This window comes from Leptonychotes weddellii, chromosome 10 (assembly GCF_054177405.1).
Source record: "Leptonychotes weddellii isolate Sample4059 chromosome 10, ASM5417740v2, whole genome shotgun sequence".
Classification (NCBI taxonomy): Eukaryota; Metazoa; Chordata; class Mammalia; order Carnivora; family Phocidae; genus Leptonychotes; species Leptonychotes weddellii.
This window is the reverse complement of record NC_138378.1, coordinates 23,544,515-23,553,320: the sequence shown is the minus strand read 5'-3', so window position 1 is coordinate 23,553,320 and position 8,806 is coordinate 23,544,515.

Here is an 8,806-nt window from a genome sequence, read left to right as displayed (position 1 = left end):
TTTTCTTATTGTTGAATTTTAAGAGTTCTTTGTATATTTGGGGTAACAGTCCTTAATTGGATGTGTCTTTTGCAAATCTTTCCTTCTAGTCTGTGGCTTGTCTTGTCATTCTCTTGACAATGTCTTCTACAGAGAAGAAGCTTTTGATTTTAATGAAGTCCAGCTTATCAATTATTTCTTTGATGGATCATGTCTTTGGGGTTGGGTCTAAAAAGTCATCACCACACCCAAGGTCATCTAGGTTTTCTCCTATGCTGTCCTCTAGGTATTTTATTGTTTTGTGTTTTACATTTAGGTCTGTGATCCATTTTGAGTTAAATTTTGTGAAAGGTGTAAGGTCTGTGTCTAGATTCATGTTTCTGTGTGTGGATGCCCAGAGTCCAGTTGCTCCAGCAACATTTGTTGAAGGGACTATCTTTGCTCCAGTGTATTGCCTTTGCTCCTTGTCAAAGGTCAGTTGACTGTATTTATGAGGGTCTATTTCTGGGCTCTCTATTCTCTTTTGTTGATCTTTTTGTCTATTATGCTGTCATTACAATGCTGTGTCGATTACTGTAGCTTTATCATAAGTCTTGAAGGTGGGTAGAATCAGTCTCCAGCTTTGTTCTTCTCCTTCAATATCGTGTTGGCTACTCTGGGTCCACTAATATTGTTGATGCGTGTCTTTGAATATGCCTGTATCCTCATAAAATATGTGGTGCTGATTTGTGTGAGTAGGTTATTAATGAACACAAATGGTAGTTTCTATAGATCTGCTTGTTAGGTTATTTTGTTTACTCGACACTGTGCTTTGTGTGCCGAATCTAACTTGAGCGCACTGCTTCTAACCACTGCTTAGTATGTATGGTGTGCATGCACCTACCATGCCTCCTTTTCCATTGCCTTAGTGATGGGTCCTATGGCTACCTCTAACTTCCGCCTCTCTAAGCAAAGCTGTGATGGACCTCTGGTGCATGACTCTCATGGGCTCCTATGTGTTTCTCTGGGATATACACCCAAGGGCAGGATTCCTGGGGCCGAGAGAGTACACATAGTTGGCATAAGCACTGTCTGACTGCACTCAAGGATGGCTGCTGCAGTCCACATGCCCAGTAGGCTTGAGGGTCCATCATCCCCACATTATCCCTGGCACTTGAAATTATCTGATTTCTTGTTTTAATCTGCATTTCTCTGATGACAGAGAAATGGGTTGTTTTCCATCTCAGTGTGCTTGCCTCCTCCACTAGACAGTGAGTTCCCCAGGGCACAGGATGTATCCTAGTATCCTAGGCCAGAGCTCGGCGCACTGTGGGCAATAATGAATGCTTGTTGAATGCATGAAGGCATGAAAGGGCTGATACCCAACCTCCCACACTTACTTTGTACCTAGATGGTGGTACCACATGTATGTATGCTTGTGCATAGATGAGGGACATACCAGAAGGACCAAGTCCTACACATCGGTCTACTTTGAGAAGAAGACTAATGATAGTATTTATTGAGGGCCTATTTTGTGTCAAGAACTCATAGATATATTACTCGCCATCTTAAGTTCAGTCAGGCAAGATGAAAATATATTTCTCTGTCACATTCAAAGCGTTTGCAGGTCTGGCACTCCGTATCTGGCCTCGAAGATGGCCCCCAGTGATCCTTGTCTCTCTGTATTCACTCCCTTGTGTAGACCCTTCCCCGACTGAATCACTTCTGACTTGAGTGACCAAAAGAATCTGGCAGAAGTGATAGTATGTGCCTTCTGAACCTAGATGATAAAAGCATTGAACTTCTGCCTTGATTTCTTGAATCACCTACTCCGGGGATGGCAGCCACCCTGTGATGAGGATATTTCAGTTGTCCTGTGGAGAGGATCTTTTAAAGAGGTCCCCATCCTACAGACAGCACCAATTGGCCAGCCATGTGAGTAAGCTCTTTGGGTGTGGATCCTGAATTCCTGGCCCAAAGGAACTGTAAAGAAGAGCAAAGATAATAAAGAAAGGCAGAGACAGATAAAGATAGTAAATAATGATTGGGGGCGCCTGGGTGGCTCAGTTGGTTAAGCGACTGCCTTCGGCTCAGGTCATGATCCTGGAGTCCCGGGATCGAGTCCCGCATCGGGCTCCCTGCTCGGCAGGGAGTCTGCTTCTCCCTCTCCCACTCCCCGTTTGTGTTCCCTCTCTCGCTGTGTCTTTCTCTGTCAAATAAATAAATAAAATCTTAAATAAATAAATAAATAAATAATGATTGGTATCATAAGCCCCTAAGTTTAGTGTCTTCTGTTTGTGCAACCTTAGACAACTAAAGCAGATGGTGTCAGGGATCCAGGCTCTGTCTATCTTTTGGCTCCATCGTATGTGGCCTCCACCCTCTAAGTTGTCTCTTGGACCAAAATGGCTACAGGGGCCATTCTGTCTGCTTTCTGACCGACAGAAAGGAGAAAGAAGCAGAAGAAGGAAGGGCACACTTCACCCATTGAGGACACTTGTCTGGGAGTTATAACCTCACTTCTGCTTTTGTCCCGTTGACCAGGACTTGTTGTTTGCCCATACCCTACGAAAAGGAGGCTGGGAAATGCACACCCGCTGAATACTGGGTTTCTATTAGGAGAGAAGAGGGGAAGACTGGGTACAGCTAGGAATGTCCACCCATAGGTGCTATCTCTGGAGATAGTAGGCGTCACGTGGAGCCTGACTGCCTGGGCTTACCTCTGCTGCTTACCAAAGCTGTATGATCCTGAACATTTGCCTGAGTTTCTCCATGCCTCAGTTTCCTTGTCTGTAAAACAAGGATCCCCCTAGAGCCTGCCTGTGGGGGTGGTTGTGAGGAGGAAGCGGAGCCATCCTGGACACGGTGTGTGCTGTGTACGTACTAACTGTTATCACTAGTTCATCTTTATAAGGTGTTTTCTCAAGGTCATACGGTCACTAAGTGAGGGAAGCAGAATTTGGCGTGATAGCAATTGCCCCCAAGACCCAGGTCAGTATCCGGCATGTAATAAGCATCCAGAAATATCTGTTGCATGAGTGTGTTAAACATTTAGACTGCCCTTACATAGAGATTCCAGGTTTTGTTTTGTTCTGTTGTTCTGTTCAGGCTAATGAGAAAGCTCCATTGGCCTCAGTCATGGAGTTCCTCTGGCTGGTTTCTTTGATTCCACCACTAGAGATCAGTCCCTCAAGGACCCTCCAGGCCATCGTTTTCAAGAGGGAATTCCTGGGAGCTATTGTTCTGGAAGGTGCCCATGTTCCCTGATTTAAAAGTCTGGGAAGCTGCATTTGGCATCCCCCTTCTAGAGGGTTGTAGCACTTTCACATGTTAAAGACTCTGAGAAATCCTGCAGCAAATCAAATTGTCAGGCTTCATTGCAATCCGCATTTTCTAGACTCATTTGACCACAGACCCTCCTACCCAACCCCCCGCCCCCACCCCACACCAGACACCTAATAGAGAATACAGTTTAGCGGACATTTCTCCAGGCTGTTATCAGTGATGTCCACCTCAATGTGAGTGGGTATCCTCCTCTTTCTTGAGAGCATGTCTGCTAGGAGTGAGGGGGGAGTGAGTAGGGGGCACTGGTTATGAGGCAGAGCGGGGTTAAGAGGGGGACTTCCAGGCATTTTCCTGGAGCCCTACTCTCTAAGGGACACTAAAACGACATTGGAAATGTAACATGTTGGGGAGAAAAGACGTGTTTCCTGGCACTTCTGTGAAGGGAAGTGCAATGAAAATTGAAACATTATTATTGTTTTTGTTGTTATTCTTATTATTGTTATTGGACTGCTATATGCCAGGCACACTCTTCTAAGCACTTGGGTGCATTTTCTCTCTCCATTTTTTTTTAGAGAGGAAAAGAGAGAGAGAGAGCACGGGGGAGGGGGGGCAGGGGCAGAGGGAGAGGGAGAGAGAGAATCTCAAGCAGACTCCACGCCCAGCGCAGAGCCCAACATGGGGCTCCATCCCAAGACCCTGAGATCATGACCTGAGCCAAAATCAAGAGTTGGACGTTTAACTGACTGAGCCATCCAGGTGCCCCACATTTTCTCATTTAACCTTCAGAACAGTCTCATGGGCAAAGTACTATGAATATTCCCATTTTACAGTGGAGCTGACTAAGGAACAGAGAGGTTAAGGAACTTGCCTAAGGTCACACAACTAGGGAGTGGACAAGAATTTTCTGAGAAGTTGCTTGTGGTGAGGATGAGGAGGGAAGAGCCCCACTTCAGGGTAGTTTAAGCCCAAATGCTCACAAAACTCTGCTCTAGGGAGAAAGGGCCTGCTAGCTGAGGACTCTGATTTTGTTGAGTAGGGGATGTAAGTTTGGGGCCAGAGTGGAGTTGTTCGACAATTGAAGGGAACTTGATGCAGCATGGGTGCCCTCCTTCAGCTCCATTCCTCCAAAGGAATGTTGGCCGGATGCTTAAAGACCATGAGGTTGAAGGAAATGCTGAATCATTTAGCTTTCCCAGGTCCCTACCAGCTCAGGTTCACCCTCATACCTGTGCCAGTGATAGTCACCAAGATGCTGTCAAAGAGCAAGATGATGCTGACAGAAACCACCATGTAAGCAGTCTTTGGAAAATTCAAGGAGGCCTGTTGAAGATCCTCAAGGCCAGGTGTCTGGGGCAGGGGCCCCATCCCGAACGCAGCTGCTGACTGTGCCCTTGGCAATTCTCCTCCCTTCTGCAAGCCAGATAGTGGGGGCGGAACAGGTTGGGGAGTGGCCCCCAGCGAACTCTGACACTGGCAGATCGTATTACCCCCATTCCAGGTTTGGTAGCTCAGCCCAGACAATAGGATTTCAGAGAAGAACAAGATCAGAGACCTAGGGCAGTCAGGCAAGGCTTCCTGGATCAAGTCTAGGGGGTCTCAGCTACCTTAAATGGAGATCCCATGATGAAGATGTGTTTCGGTCCATCCTCAGGGGTCAATGGTGATGCTCGCACAGCAGGTGCATTTGCAGGATGCTCTCCTAGGTTGACATGCAGACACTGCTGTCTGCTAAACAATATCCAACCCTTCCCTCCCTCCATCAACAGAACCCTGGTTTGTCCAGGAGAGCAGTGGGTCTAGCTATAAATATTTCCCTTCCCAGCCTTCCTTGAAGCTGGGGCAGCCATAAGGCTGATTCTGGTCAATGAGATAAAGAGAGAAGTCCCTAGGGAAAGGCCTATTGCCTTAAATGAAATTACAGAGTCTCCCGAGAAGGTTTGCTGTTTACTGTCAGCCTCTTCCTGCCTGGAATGGAGATGCAACTCCTGGAGGTATAGCAGCCAACTTGGTGCCATGAGGACGAGAGTCACCTGCTAAGGATGGCAGAATGGATATCCAGAGTGGCTGAGTCCTTGATGATTTCTTTGAGAAGCTACACTAGTCCCTAACCTCTTGAGAAATTGAGGAAAAAAAAAAAACAAAACCCTCTTCTTTGGTGAAGCCCCTATATGTTGGGTTTCTGTTACATGCAGCCAAATACATAATCAACACATCCAGGTCTCATAATGAATAATGTCCCCGTAACACTACCATCTACAGTGCACTGTGTACCAGGCGCTGAACAAACTTCTCCGTACCCCTTGTCTCATTTCATCCTCACCATCCTACAAGCTGGGGGCTATAATTGGCAGCATGTTACAGGAAGGGACATTAGGGCTCTAAGGAATTAAGAAACTTGCCCAAGATGGCCCAGCTAGGAGAGCAGCAGGGTCAAGATTGGACCCGAGCCTCTAATTTTCTGAATTCTGTGTTAATAGCTATAGTGGTTTAAAAACATGACCTCCACTCTTCCCATCGAGAGCTGGGGTCTGTGTCCTCTTCTCCTTGAGTCTGGGCAGGCTTGTGGCTGCTTTGACCATTTGAATTTGGCAGAAGTGACTTTTGAAGTGACCTGGGATTTCTGAAGCTGGGTCATACAAGGTGGATGCAGCTTCCGCCTGGTTCACTGGAACCCCCTCTTGCTTGGAACTCAGAGTTGCCATGTGACAAGTTCAAATGCCCTGAGATCACCATGCTGTGAGGAAGCCCAGGCCACATGGAGGGGCCGCACGAAGGTGCCCCTGATGGGTTGTACTATTCTTCCACTCCTCCCAGTCCAGGGGAGAGATATGTGAGGAAAGATGCCTTCATATGATGCCAGCCTCAGTTGGTGAATCCTCCCAGTTGAAGCCTCAGACATCAGGAAGCAGAGATAAGCCTTTCCTGCTGTGCCCATTATTATGAATCCTGAATTCCAGAATCTGTAAGCATAAGAAAATGGTTGTTAAGACACCAGGTTGTGGGGTAATTTATCCCACAGCAATACTAATTCTAACTGTAGGTCACGGCAGTGCCTCCCAAATATCTTCACACCTGAAAGTACCCAAAGCCTGAAAGTACAGTTGATTTTTGATTATTCGCTATAATTATATTCTGTAAAGTCACCACAAACACTGAATTAGTAGGTAACTGAATGATAGCTCCTAGGGGGCAAATACAGGGTGAGGCTCCTTTGAGCCTCAGGTCATAATATTTTCCCCATCAACTGATCAATACCTCCCCTGGTTTATGTGTGTTTCTGTTGAAGGACACCTTATTTAATCTATACTGTTGATTCATTAACCCTGAATCCTGGACAACATGTAACTCGTGCCTGAACAAAGCTTATCTAACACATGTCTTTTCACCCTAAGGCACATTGCAGCTTTCTTGAGCTTTCGAAAACTAGGCAGCGTTTCAGCACGATGCTTGGGGCCATTTTAGACAGTGAAATCACCAACAAAAAGCACACAGATGTGTAAAGTGTGGCACTAAATAGACCACAGAAATGGATACCCATTTACAGTATGAGAGTGGACACAAGAAGGCAGAACGATAGCTGGATCCACATCAGCTGGGAACGTGTGTCCAGAGACTCAGGGTGAGAATGAAAGCACTGGGGAGTCTTTGTTTGGGGGTTACAAATACATTTCAACGAGTAGGCAGATTGCTTAATACGGAGTCTTTGAATAATAAGGGTTGACAGTATTATTTAATACATTCAGGACTTGCAATCCTGGTTAATAACTGGAGGAAGTGAGAGGCATGGCGCAGATAAAGGGGCATCCCAAGAGCCTTGCTTTTGTCATTTGCGAAGTGTGGGTGATGACGCCTACCCCATCCGGTTTATGGAGGGAGGGAGTGATAGCAATAACATCAACTATTATTTATGGAGGGCTACATGCTGAACACTTGACATGCCTCTTCTCATTAACTCCTCACCACAATCCTTATGAGACAGGTCCTATTATTAAGCCCATTTTACAGATGTGGAGACTCAATCCCAGCCAGGTTAAGGGACTTTGCCCCACAGAAACTAGACAAAGCTGGATCCCATTTCTGTCTGAGTCCCACACGTATATCCTTTCCCACGCTGCTCCAGACTGCTCTAGAACCCCTGTTTATAAGACGTCTGGCATAGAGTGTGTTCACAGTAAGTGGACGCTTTGGGGATGACCCTAAACTGGGATCTGGGGTCTTTGGGGCAGTTCTGTAAAGGGAGAGGGGAGGCTGAGCCCCGGGCAGGGTTGGGGGGCAGAGTACGAGCCATGGGGAAGGAAAAAGCCTGTGTGGGGGGAAGGCAGAGCAGGGAGCTAAGATCTTGAATCAGACCCCGTGGTCCCCTCCCACAGAGGGTTAAAGCAGCCCAGCCTCCTTCTGGCTGAGCGGAAATCAGATTTTGAGAGCTGAGCAGAGCTCCAGAGGGATGTTTTTCTTCTCCATTTGTCTGCTGTGGCTGGCCCATAAAATCTGCCGGAACTCCATGCTGAACTGAGGAATTCCTGCTGAACGGGGACATGGAGAATGCAGGCGGGGGGTGGGGGGTGGGGGGTGGAGGGGGATGGGGGGGTGGGGGAGCCCTTATCAGGGGCAGAGACTGCTCCATCTTCAAGGCTCCACCTCTAGGTCAGGGGATCCCCTCTAGAGGCCTCACAGGATTTCAAGGAAGAAGGACACCCTTTCCCCTAAGTGAACTTGGGGGGTGAGGAGTGAGCACAGGCAGGGAGGGGTCCGGCCGTGGCAGGTCAGTAGGGTATGATTCAGGTCCTCCCCTTCTAAACTTGGTGGGGTTGGCCAAGTCTCTTCCCATTTCCTCCTCTGAGAACCCAGGGATCCTGAGCGAGATGAACACCACCTGTAATTTCCTAGTCAGAGCTGACAGTTTGAGGCTTTTTTCTATCTAGCAGGCACCTTGCATGCATTTCCTCCCAGGAAGGCGGTACAATTATTATCACTCTGATTTTACAGTAAACTGAGACGCAGCGAGGTGAGGTGGCCAGCCCAATGTCGCCCACTCGAAGGGGCAGGGCCCGATTCAAACCCAGACAGTTGATGCCAGAACCCACCTCTCAAGCATCCATCCTTCTGCCTCCCAATATGAGTGACCCTGATTCTCCTTGGCCTTGGGTGCCCTCTCCCGTTTCTCTTGGTTGATCCCTCACTCTTTAAGACTTAGCTCATGTGTTTCTTCCTCCAGGAAGCCTGCCCTGACTAGCCGAGCCAGATTGGGGCTCCTCTCTGGCTGCCTATATGCTTGCTTACTGGGCTGAGTCCTGGGTGACCAGAGCCACTTCTAATTCTTCCCTGTGCCTCCTGCATCAGCCAACAAAGGAAACTTTCTACTTGCCTTGAAGATTCTAGGTGCTCATAGCAGTTTTAGAACATGGCTGCACTGAGAGATGGAGGCCCCGTGCCTTCCACTTGAGTCTGGGTGGGCTTGAGCCTGCATTGACCACTGGAGGTTGGCGGAAGTGATTCTGTGTGACTTCCGAGGCTGAGTCGTAACAGGTGATGCAATGGTGTAGCTTCACCTTGTTCACTGGAA